Here is a 13,062-nt window from a genome sequence, read left to right on the forward strand (position 1 = left end):
TTTGCAATGAATGAGATGGGGGGCTCCTGATGTACGTATTGACACCAGCTTGAACAAGGCTGTCTGGGCAAAAGGAATAAGAAATGTTCCTTACCATATCCATATGCGTTTATCCAGAAAACGCAATGAAGATGAGGATTCGCCTAATAAACTGTGTATACACTGGTCCCATATGTGCCAGTTACCACTTTCAAAAGCCTACAGACTGTTAATGTGAATGAAAACTAATCTCTAATTACAATTAAAATGTTATGACATTAAAAAAAAAATCAATCTGGAGAACACTACCAGAGCTGTAGCTAGGTGATCCTGCGCTCCTGGCAGAAGCATTCAGATTGCGCCCCCTAGCCACAGACAAATTAGCTCTTCTTTCTGCCTCTCCTCCAACCCCCCCCCCCCTTCAATTCACCCTCTATTAAATACCATTTCTTATGAGGCAACAATCAATATTTATATTTATGGACATATTTTTAGCCGATTTTGTACCCCCCCAAAAAAACACCTGCGCCCCTGGCGGGGGCCCACCTCACCCCCCCCAGCTATGGCCCTGAACACCACATTAGCTACCCCAATAGAGAGTCTTGCTTGCTTATGCAATGACCGAGAATAGTTTGTGTCTCCAAGTTTCCCCGAAGCGATGGCAACAAGTCAATTGTTTCATCCTTCTTGTCCAATGACCCCGGGGCTCTCCCACTTCCCAAACCGTGGAAGAGAGGGCTTTGAAAGGAAATTAAGCATCCACTTGGAATAAACATGGACCGCTTTCGGCTATCATGTGCAACTGATCAACAACTGAGGCACATCTCCTCTTCGTTGCAACAGAAGCATACGACTGCCATAATAGGACCAGCACAAAGTTTGTTTGCCTGCTATTTTCATGGGTGAGTTTAATCGCAAGAAGGATTTCGGACGGTAAGTTTGCCACAGAACACGCGAACCTGTTTTAATAAAAGAAAGCACTTAAGCATACTGTTAGGAGTTTGGATTCTAATTCCATGGATTTAGTTCCTGGAATAGCCAGGCTAGCTTCCTGATGAAGTAATGTCCCTCTAAGTATGGGCCATTAGGGTAGGAAAGGAAGTGGCTCTGTGACAGACGACTAATGGACAGGCTCCCATCCTTCAACTTGCTAGTAGTTAGAAGACTAAGGTCAGAGTTGAAAGCTGTAAAGGTAAAGAGACCCCTGACCATTAGGTCCAATCGTGGCAAACTCTGGGGTTGCAGCGCTCATCTTGCTTTATTGACCGAGGGAGCCAGGGTACAGCTTCTGGGTCATGTGACCAGCATAACTAAGCCGCTTCTGGCGAACCAGAGCAGTGCACGGAAACGCCGTTTACGTTCCCACCGGTACCTATTTATCTACTTGCACTTTGACGTGCTTTTGAACTGTTAGGTTGGCAGGAGCAGGGACCGAGCAACTGGCGCTCACCCCGTCACGGGGATTCAAACCACCGACCTTCTGATCGGCAAGTCCTAGCTCTGTGGTTTAACCCACAGTGCCACCCGTGTCCCTCGTTGAAAGCTGAGGTGTGTATAAATTAGAAGTTGGAAGCAAGGTTGCAGGCTGAAGCCTGTGAGACAGGGCAATGCCTGATTTCTGCTGGAATCCAAGGCTGTGGTTATGGGAGAAGCAAGACCCTCATGGGGTGTTAATGCTGTGAGCCCCTCTGTTGTAAACTCGGGCCATATATGTGTAAATAAACCATATATCATAAAGAAACCAGTGTCTCCACTATCCCTCATTCCAAGGAAACTGAACCCTGGGTAAGCACCTGGAACCCTGCGAATTTTGCACTGATTGGGGGTGGTGTGTAACAATTTTTTTATACTGCATATACTTGATCATACACGACACCAACCTGTATATCTTCTTCCAAGTGAGAAAGAGCAACCTGAGGATAAGGGGAGTGATTCAAATCAGAAAAAATGGTTAAGTCTCCCTGCCACCAATAAATAAATAAATAAGTCTCCCTGCCACCAATAAATAAAATCCTAACCTACTTAAGGTCTATTTGTAACTAAGGCTGGGCGATATCTGGTTTTCAGCATCACAATATATCACCAGCTAAACATCACAATATACCAATAGATCACAATGTCTGAAATAAGGATGGAGCTATGTGGAGGTATTGACTGGCTTCACGGTTTCCCACACATTGGGATTTTTGCATAGTACACACACATATCATAATATATTTCCAGGTCCAAAATTATGAAAACGATATCACGATACGGACTTCAAAGCAGTTTTGGATGATATATTGATATATATATATTTGAAAATTTTGATCATGGGTCTCCCAGGTCCCATCTAGTTGTGTCCAGCCATTTTGTCTCTCATTGTTCCAGTAGTAAGCTTCTTGTGTTTCCTATTAAAAAATGCTTCCTTTATTGAAAATGGAATTTATGCAATTACAGATCTGTCCCAACAAACGAAATCTAATATGCCAACAACGACAAAAAGTGTCTCCCAAATGGGGCGGGGCCAAAATGGGTCTGTGAAGTAGATAGTTCGCAGGATGGTGATGTAGCCTAGTTTGGCTTCTGCTTAAAGCATGAATGGAGACTGTGACCCTCCAAATATGGCTGGAGCATGAATGGAGACTATGACTGCCATTATCTCCAACCATTGACCATGCTCACTGGGCCTGATAGAAGTCTGCATCTGGACAACCACAAGTTCCCCACTCCTGGCTTGAAAAAAGGAACAAAAATTAGCTGAAGAAACTAACGGGTGTCTTGGTGAATGGGCCACTTTTGCAATACAGCACAAGAAATAAATTAAAAAGCAGCAAAGGAGGGAGGGCTAGGATAATGGATGAAAGTGCAGGACTTTGGGCCAGAACAATCACAGGAAATTATGCTCTACTTTAAGGAGTTAAGGACTCAGAGCACTAAATAGGAACAATAGGTGACATTATGTCATGGGATGGATGTGGACTGCACCTCCTGTTCAATGCAGTTTTTAGCAGGAGATTGTGAAGAAAATTGCCAAGGCTATTATTATTATTTCAAAACATATATTTATACTGGGTGGACACGGCTAGTAAGAAAGACTATTTCTTCTACTATCAACCTTACACCAGCTTACACATTTCCATTCAGCAGGTGTGGGGAACCTTAGGCCCTTCAAGGGTTGCTGAACTACAACTCCCATCAACCCCAGCAAACAGGACCAATGGCCAGGGATTATGGGAGCTGTAGTTCAGCAAGATATGGAGGGCCAAAGGTTTCATATGCCTGGTGGACCACAAATCTAACGTCAAACCTATTTTTCCAGCTTTTGATTTCGTCACACTTCTGAAAGGAAAAACACATGTGACATCATGTGCACACGACAAGCCCCTGCCCAATGTTGCATGGATCTTGGTGCCTCTGCCCATAAACAATATTGCTGTTGCTGTAGAACTGTGAAAGATAGATGATAGATAGATAGATGATAGATAGAGACAGATAGACAGACAGAGACAGAGAAGTACAGTGGTACCTTTGGTTACGAACTTAATTTGTTCCGGAGGTCCGTTCTTAACCTGAAATTGTTCTTAACCTGAGGTACCACTTTAGCTAATGGGGCCTCCTGCTGTCACCGTGCCACCACTGTGTGATTTCTGTTCTCATCCTGAGGTTAAAGTTCTTAACCCGAGGTACTATTTCTGGTAACCTGAAGTGTTTGTAACCCGAGGTGTTTGTAACTCGAAGTACCACTGTAGTCTGACACTGAAGGAGGCCACTACAGTGGTACCTCGGATTAAGAACTTTCTGTTCTCATCTTGAAGCAAAGTTCTTAAACCAAGGTACTATTTCTAGGTTAGCGGAGTCTGTAACATGAAGTGTCTGTAACCTGAAGCATCTGTAACCTGAAGCGTCTGTAACCCAAGGTACCACTGTACTTGGATGTTAACATGACAAATGTAGCCTTAAGACAACATTTGCTGAGATAATAGGGAATGCAGGTGAAGGAGGCAGCAGCTTACAAATAGGGGTGTAAGGCAGCACTGATTTCTGTTCTGACCTGTATTCACCACAACCAGCCCTGTTTCCATTCTGCTGCAGTTTGGTTTCCCCTGAGTACTATATTATTCGTTTCACTGTCTGCTCTTCAACATAGGTTTTGCAACTCACTCAACTCATGTAACTATTTACATAACTTACTTTCATTTCAATGGAAAAGAAATGTCAAACTACGAGGAGAGGGTTTATACACTCTGTCCCACTGATTCTCCCCTACAGATGCCAACCAACCCTGTGCAAGAGGGAAATAGCGGTGGCATGTTCCCCATATAATGTCTAAGTCTAGGACTGACACTTCCTGGGAAAGAAAGAAAGAAGCAAATAAATAAATCCATGTCAGAGCCTCTGTTGAGCAAGTCAGACAAGTCGAGAGTCAAAAGAATAAGCTATGCTTCACATCTTGCCATTTGCCAGAAACGTTTATTATGTAAAAATACCTTCTCCACCACATATAATCTGAAATAGTTAAATAAAAGGCTAACAAAGCAAATTTTAATGTTACAGTCGTAAGGTTTGATCATATGAATGCATTCAGGGCCGCCTTAGGGGAAATAAACCCATATCCGGAAACACGGTGGCTAATCATTTGTGCCAGTTGCTGACTGAGCAACCTTGGCTTGGAGGAGTCGGAGCTAATCAGCTAATCACATACATGCCTAAAGCTTTCCAACATTTGTATCATAGGACTAAAGCATATTCACTATTCTATATCATTACACTGAAGAGTGAATATTAATTGTGGCATTCCTCTGGGGAAATCCTTTGTTGCTGTAACATGAAAATCCATTCTTAATGTTGGGTCTTGGCATAAGCTCTTGGAATGAGCCAGTTTGGGGTAGTGGTTAAGAGTCTCGCAATCTGGTGAACCGGGTTCAATTCCCCGCTCCTCTACATGCAGCTGCTGGGTGACCTTGGGCCAGTCACACTTCTCTGAAGTCTCTCAGCCTCACTCACTTCACAGAGTGTTTGTTGTGGGGGAGGAAGGGAAAGGAGAATGTTAGCCACTTTGAGACTCCTTAGGGTAATGGGGGGAAAAGGAACGCGGGTGGCGCTGTGGGTTAAACCACAGAGCCTAGGACTTGCCAATCAGAAGGTCGGGGGTTCGAACTCCAGTGACGGGGTGAGCTCCCATTGCTTGGTCTCTGCTCCTGCCAACCTAGCAGTTCAAAAGCACATCAAAGTGCAAGTAGATAAATAGTGGCAGGAAGGTAAACGGCGTTTCCGTGCGCTGCTCTGGTTCGCCAGAAGCAGCTTAGTCATGCTGGCCACATGACCGGGAAGCTGTACGCTGGCTTCCTTGGCAAATAAAGCAAGATGAGCGCTGCAACCCCAGAGTCGGTCACAACTGGACCTAATGGTCAGGGGTCCCTTTACCTTTAGGGTAGTGATAAAGCGGGATATCAAATCCAAACTCATCTTCTCCTCCTTCTCCTTCTTGTGAGTTACTGTTCAATCCTTTGGGCAAGCTATACAATTCTTATTATTTATTAAATTTCACCCAAGGATCACAGGGAGGGCGATTTACAACCACTTCCTGTTTTGTTATCCCATTGATCAAATAACTCCGGTGAGAGCGTAAACCTTTCTCTCCAGCATCAGATGTTGCTTGTAGCCTGCAGCTTTAAAAGACTGAGCTCCTGTCTCCCACTGTGAAGCCATAGGGTGGGTTTGTTGCTTACAAACCAAGGGCAGCTGATGGGAACAGAGGAAGCTGCCTTGTATGGAGTCAGAACATTGGTCCATCTCCATATTCCATCTCCATATCTGGGGATACATCCATAAATGGATATGGATATAAAATTTACAGCATATTATGGTTTAGGACTTGCCGATCAGAAGGTCGGTGGTTCGAATCCCCGCGAAGGGGTGAGCTCCCACTGCTCGGTCCCTGCTCCTGCCAACTTAGCAGTTCGAAAGCACGTCAAAGTGCAAGTAGATAAATAGGTACTGCTCCAGCGGGAAGGTAAATGGTGTTTCTGTGCACTGCTCTGGTTTGCCAGAAGCAGCTTAGTAATGCTGGCCACATGACCCGGAAGCTGTACGCTGGCTACCTCGGCCAATAAAGCGAGATGAGCGTGGTCCAGAGTTGGTCACCACTGGACCTAATGGTCAGGAGTCCCTTTACCTTATGGTTTAAGAGGAAATTATATGAAAATGATATATCGTTGGTATCTAATACTGAGTAAACCGGCTCTATAAGACGCACCAGACCACAAGACGCACCTAGGTTTTGGAGGAGGAAAACAAGAAAAAAAATATTCTGAATCTCAGAAGCCAGAACAACAAGAGGGATCGCTGCGCAGTGAAAGCAGCGATCCCTCTTGCTGTTCTGGCTTTTGGGATAGCGGCGCAGCCTGCATTCGCTCCTTAAGATGCACAGACATTTCCCCTTACTTTTTAGGAGGGAAAAAGTGAGTCTTTTAGAGCAAAAAATACGGTATATACATCTAACAAGTATTGGAAATGTAAAGAGAAAGAAGGTTCTTTTTATCGTACGTGGTGGTCTTGTAGTAAGGTTAAAGCTTACTGGGAAATGATATACAATGAATTGAAATGGATGTTCAAAATAACTTGGAAAAGGAGATTGGAAAAGGAGTCTAAATAGGACCAAACTCTTAAGAAATTCCTCTTATCAACTGGTTGTCATAAGATAACATTCTCAAAGAGACATGTCCCAGATTTTGTTCATAGGCTGCATTGCATTTCCATTTAAACTATTGTTATTTGCAGATATTCACCAGAATAAGCAAATCTGATCCTAAGCTGCAACTTCTTCTTCTCTTTTTTTGGGAGCAATATGTTTGGTAGCCTTGAATAGCTACGCCCCTGCTGACACAGGGGCAAAGACCTGTGGATCCTGCACTACCAAGCCTGCCTGTTAGTACCCCCAACTGCCTTTGTCTTCATAGCATCCTGCAGGAATCAGCCTGCCGACTCTGCCTACATCAGCGGCTGTATTGTAGCAAAGCCCTCAATCTCTTAATAACAAAGTCTGTGAAAACACACACTTAAAAAATTACAACTTTACATGAAATACTCACCCACACACCCGGCGAGGAGCCTTTCCTGGGTACATGAAAGCTGTATTCAGAGCTCTCATCTTTGCAAAAATGAGTCATAATCAATACTGCAAAGAAAAATCCCTCGATGCAAGTAGAATGTGTGGGCGCAACTTTAATGAGCATGTTAAAAAAAATGAGGCAACGATGCCCACATAGAGGGGCTACCAAGCAATATTTTTTCATAATGCCAATAGACATGCTTCGACATGGCCGCTTAGATATTTTAATTTACTGCTGTGAACTGAGAGCAGAGATGGGGGACTTGCATCCCTCCAGATGTTGTTGGACTTCAGCTTCCATCTTCCTCAGTCAAGGATGATGGGAGATGGTCTGGAGGATCTCAGAAAAACCCATCTTAGAGGTAAGGAAGGAAAACAAAACAAGAACGATGGTTTCAGATCTCTAGGTGACTTTGCTGGGGAAATGAGGAAGTATGGACCACAGCAGCAAACAGAGTTATCTGAGGAATTTTGCAGGGTGCTGCTAGGAGGGATAACCAAGATGGTTCCTTCCAGGTGTTTTTGGATTTTGACTTCCATCAGCCTCAACCAGCTACAGATGAAGCACGTTGGCTAGATAAGTTGTACACAAAGACGTATGTGATGTGGTGTTTGCCTGGTGAGCATTGGGGTTTGGGGACAGCCTAGATGCATTGCTGATTCTCACAGTCACAGTTAGCCTGAGATGGTTACTCACATTGAGGAAGCCACAAAGAGATCAGCAGCACACACAGAGCTTGGCTCATTTTAATTTCAGACATGCCACACTGAGCAAGGGATCTGAAAGCCAATGAGAGAAACAGGACCAAGCCAAGGCTTTTCTTGTTGTCATCCATCGGTGGATTAAAACTGACCTCCTCCAGAATCTGTTAATGTATGCTGAGCAAGGTAGCAATAGCACAGCAAATGATAGAGAGCCAACGGCAATACTATTTTATTTTCATTTTTAACTTGATTATTGTACCACTGTGCCCTACGTTAATCAATCCGGGGTCAAACCCATCTGTGCATACCTTAGAACTACCCTTAAAAATATACCTGGTGCACTATTCTACCCAAGATTATCGAGTTGTTTTATTATGTCTTTTCTGTTTTTTTATATTGTGGTTTTAGGTTGTCAACTGCCCGGAGCTCTATGGGTATAGGGCGGTATGCAAATTTAATAAATAATAATAATGGACCACATTCTCTTAGAGTGCCCTTTACACAGCAGACCTCGCCAACTGATGCTGAGCAAAATGTTGGATCTTCGGCCCATAACTCCGAGAAGAAGCCAAATAAGGTTTCTCCTGGCAGATTAGGACAGAGATATTACTGCTTTAGTAGCTTCCTTTTTAGCTACAATTTTACCCGAAAGGGTTCCCAATGAACTATCCTTTCAGGAAATAGACAGGGCATAGCAAAACATCCAAATGCACACAACCATAGCGTGACCTTATAACCCTTGATAGCTTCACCCTTGTCTTTTTAATTATTCCAATTACTCGAAACGTTTTATACTGTGATACCAATAAAGGTATTCGATTGAATACTACTACTACTACTACTACTACTACTAATAATAATAATAATAATCACACACTGGAAAAAAATACAATCAAATATTTATCATAAATTAAAATAAATGTATACTCCAAGATTAATTCCTAACACAAGACTGATAGCATCTCTGCGCAATTCTCTCTCTCTCTCTCTCTCTCTCTCTCTCTCTCTCTCTGTTTATGAATGCTTTTGCTCTGCATCTGATTGCAGCAGCTTTTAGCAAGCAATTTATAGATCTGAAGTTCCTGCTGTGGACCGCAAAGAGATTAGAGCAGTGTGCTGTCCCCGTGGGCAAATTCCTCCCCAGCAATATGTCTAAGCATTAAACATGCTGCTGCGTGTCTACGGAGAGCTTTGTGAAATGACCGTGGCAGCTCTTGTTAAAGTGTGACAAGAGGAGCACCCCCACAAAGCATCTATTTCTAAATGTTTCTGTCCAGCAGTCAGGCCTTTTTGTGAAAGAGTGGTGTTGACACAGGAAGGAGCAACAACAAAAATGAGGGAAATAACAGCCGCTTGATGCACATAAAACTAAATAAGGGATTGAGTCCCCCATGCTATTATTAAGCAATTTTTGTGAGATAGCATTGGGTGGGATTTTTACCTCAAGATGAACTGAGTTCATTCAACGCTTCCCTCCCTCAGCCGTCTGTGACAACAAAGACTTGCCATTAATAGTGAAGACAAAGGAGTGTTTTATAGCCAAATAAATTGTATCAGGGGAAATTTGAATTTATCCACCCTCCTACCCAAGGATCAAATAGATTTTAAGAAATGCGATGCAAAATATTGCTAAGATTTAACAGGGCAACAATAACAATCTCCTTCACTTTTGCAAGGCTCAGATACACAGAGGGACAGTACTTCCAATCTGTGGGCAAGGTCTTACAAATTGGTATTAATCAATGAGTTCTCTTGCCTTTTTTGTTTTGGCTTCAGTGGTCATAGATGGATTTGATTTTGCAGTAAATTGTTTGCTGCCCTTGAAGCTGTTTGCAAAAAGGTCTGGCAACAATCTCCTGCTGCCACATAAAATACAGACACCTTTAAATTTGTTCATATAAGTTAAACAGAGCATGGCAAACACCTATTGAAATTCAGAACATTAAGCAGCAGAAGAGAAGCGCCAGCCTGAATGTTTATTCTGAAGACACATTACTTTCCCTCTTGGACATTGGTGGCGCTGTGGTATAAACTACTGAGCCCCTTGGGCCTGCCAATTGGAAGGTTTGCGGTTCGAATCCCCACTACGGGGTGAGCTCCCGTTGCTCTGTCCCAGCTCCTGGCAACCTAGCACAGTGTTTCCCAAACTTTTTTGGGCAACGGCACACCTGTTTACTGAAAAAAAATCTCGCGGCACACCACCATTAAAGCCCCGCCCCGTGACGTCAGCGCGCAGCGTCACGCCGGGAGGGACGCACGAAAGCTATCCTATGTAAATACGGATTTAGCCTCGGTTTGCTCTGGCTTTGAAGCTAAAGGTTAAAGGGGGGGGGGCAGAGAGACGTGTAGACCCGTTTGCTTAGAAGTAGGTCCCCAGTGTTTCCCCATGGGGTCCCAAGGAAGAGCGGCGCCACCCGATTGGATTTCCTAAACTCCCGCCCTGAGCGCTGGAGTTCCGCGTAACCCAAATTAAACCCGGTTGCTTACACTCTGTCCAGGAGGACGCACAATCCCCGCTTGACGGATGGGTCTGTTCCAAGGCTGGCTCCGCTGGCAAAGCCGGCTTGCTGGACGCCTCTTGGCAGGGAGAGAAGCGGACGGACGAGTTTTAAGAGGCTCTCCGTCGCTCCAGAAGAAGGCAGGGCGAAGATTTCAAGGGGCATCGCTCCGGCTGCTCCCTCTCCCGCCGCGCAGGAGCGATGCCTCTCTCTGGCTCTTCCTCCGCGCAGGCTGAGGGAGGGAGGGAGGTGCGCGTGTGACCCGTCTCTGCTGGGAGACCAAACCCAGCGAGGCAGAGTTGCGCGGAGGCGCCCAGGCAGCGCTGCCGGCTGCGAGGAGGAGCGCCAGGCAGCAGCAGGAGGCGCGGCCTCTCCTCGCCGCCGCCGCCCCGCCTCTCGCCGCCCGACTCGCCCACCTCCCTCCAGGCATCTCGCGGCACACCAGCCGATGTCTGACGGCACACTCGTGTGCCGCGGAACACCGGTTGGGAAACACTGACCTAGCAGTTTGAAAGCACGCCAGTGCAAGTAGATAAATAGGTACCGCTGCAGCAGGAAGGTAAACGGCATTTCTATGCTATCTGGCTTTTGTCATGGTGTCCCATTGCACCAGAAGCGGCTTAGTCATGCTGGCCACATGACACAGAAAGCTGTCTGTGGACAAATGCTGGCTGCCTCAGCCTGAAAGCAAGATGAGCACCACACCCCCATGGTCGCCTTTGACTGGACTTAATCATCTAGTGGTCCTTTACCTTTTTACCTTTTTTTTTACTTTCCCTCTGGCTCAACTCTAACAAAATCTCTCTCTTAACTTGAGCAATGTAGATTTCGCCATTTCTGAGGACAGAACTATTGATGACAGTTAAGGGCTACAACTTCAAAAGTAGCTTGCCACTGAACAGCTAAGAACCAGAGCAGCGCACGGAAATGCCATTTACCTTCCTGCCGGAGTGGTACCTATTTATCTACTTGCTCTGGTGTGCTTTCAAACCGCTAGGTTGGCAGGAGCTGGGACAGAGCAACAGGAGCTCACCCCATCATGGGGATTCAAACTGCTGACCTTCCCTTCAGCAAGCCCAAGAGCTTCAGTGGTTTAGACCACAGCACCACCACCCGTGTCCCAAATAAACAAGCAGACAACCACTGATAGGTCCACCCGCCATTGTGAGGCTCAAAGCAATGAAGATGATGCCTCCCCAGCTGTTGCCATTGGCTGTGGGTTTCTTGTGATGTCACAAAAGCACCTATTTATCTACTTGCTCTGCTGTGCTTTTGAACTGCTAGGTTGGCAGGAGCGGGGACAGAGCAACGGGAGCTCACCCCGTTGCGGGGATTCGAACTGCCAACCTTCTGATCAGTAAGCCCAAGCGGCTCAGTGGTTTAGACCACAGCGCCACTCGCATCCCTACCAGATGTACACATTGGTTTTGAGGAGGTATGGGGCAGGAAGAGTTCTAAGGAACTGGATTGGGGGGGGGGGGCTGCTTTTAGACACTATTATTCTTTCCCATGACACTTGTTGTAGGGAATGTAGCTTTGCCAGATTTAGTTTATTATTGAAAAAAAGCCAAAAACACCAAGCTAAATATTCAGCAAAGCTGATTCACCGAGAAACAAAAGGTGGGTGCATTCTCTTGGTCCAGGAAGCAATTATAACCTCCTCCATTTCCTCTAGTTGTTTTTCTCTCTCAGCTGATCTTGCGTCAGTCTTATCCAGGCTAAGCAGCAGCCAAATAGGCTAGAAACCAACTTTACCTCAGACAGACCCTGGGAAAAGTATGGAAAAGGAAATTGCTGAGGGGGAGCGGGGCAGACAAGGAAAGGGACTGCATGCACACTGAGTGCATATAGAAAACTTAGTCACACTCGCAAAAAGGAATATATATATAAGGTTGTACCTTTAGAAAACAGGGAGCAGAGATCACTCTTAAACCTCGTCGTGAGGAGACCCTCGGTGTGTCTCCTCTAGAGGTGCAGGGAGCACCAGAAAGTAAATATGTAAGGATGTTTTCCTGGATGGAGCTCCTGGGATTATGGCACATCAGGCAGTCTCCTAGGCCTATAGGCTAATAGTGAACTAGTTCTGTCAGTGCAGATCCTTACATAGCCAATAGCACAGTCGGAAACTCAAGAGGGAAACAGAAGCAGGCTTGGAGGCTTGCAGGGGTACATTTAATAAAAGTAAGTTTGTAGAAGTACAATTTTTAAAAAGACTCCCCCCTCTAAAATGGAGGGGCGTTAAATATTGACTGTCAGAAAAATGGGCAGAGAACTCTGATGGATTATGCTGGATGAGGGTGGGCTTGGCTGGAGCGCTAACCAGGGAGAGCTCATTGTTCCGACATTTTGTCGCAGGTCTCACTTGTTTGCTTCTGTGGCTAGGAAATGCTCTGCTGTTGCTCTTCAGAATATTGAAAGAAATCATTCCCACCTCTCTCACTTCTACTTATTAAAGAGGCCAAGTACAAAAAACTTGCAGGATAAATATGGGGAGTGTTGGAATATTTCCCACCGTTTCTAGCAGATAGGAAAGGTTCAAAGGACTTGGTGGCTCCTGCCTAGATCAGTCTCTGAAGTGTGGTGCACATTTTAAGAATGTGCAGCGCAAATTTGCTGATGGTTTTCGAATACCACAGTAATATCTGGAGGCATGTGCTACATAACTGTGAATCCCTTACCCTGGTGCTTCCAAATTTACATATTGTGCACCTATTTTGAGAGCTTAATCTTGGGCAAAGATAATTTGGGGGTAGTTTTAATAATAATACTTTATCTTTGAACTGTTTT

General features: G+C 45.1%; 1 long non-coding RNA gene across 1 annotated transcript in view; it reads right to left on the bottom strand.

Annotated features, from left to right (window-relative positions):
• Positions 1-11,806: 11,806 nt before the first annotated feature.
• The window catches only part of LOC310688353, a 33,279-nt gene continuing 32,023 nt past the window's right edge, over positions 11,807-13,062 (bottom strand). Inside the window, exon 3 of the long non-coding RNA XR_014516885.1 lies at positions 11,807-12,042. This is a non-coding gene — a long non-coding RNA (uncharacterized lncRNA). The remainder of the gene's footprint in view (positions 12,043-13,062) is intronic.

The sequence above is a fragment of the Podarcis liolepis genome, assembly GCF_965112155.1.
Source record: "Podarcis liolepis genome assembly, chromosome: 11".
Lineage (NCBI taxonomy): Eukaryota > Metazoa > Chordata > Lepidosauria > Squamata > Lacertidae > Podarcis > Podarcis liolepis.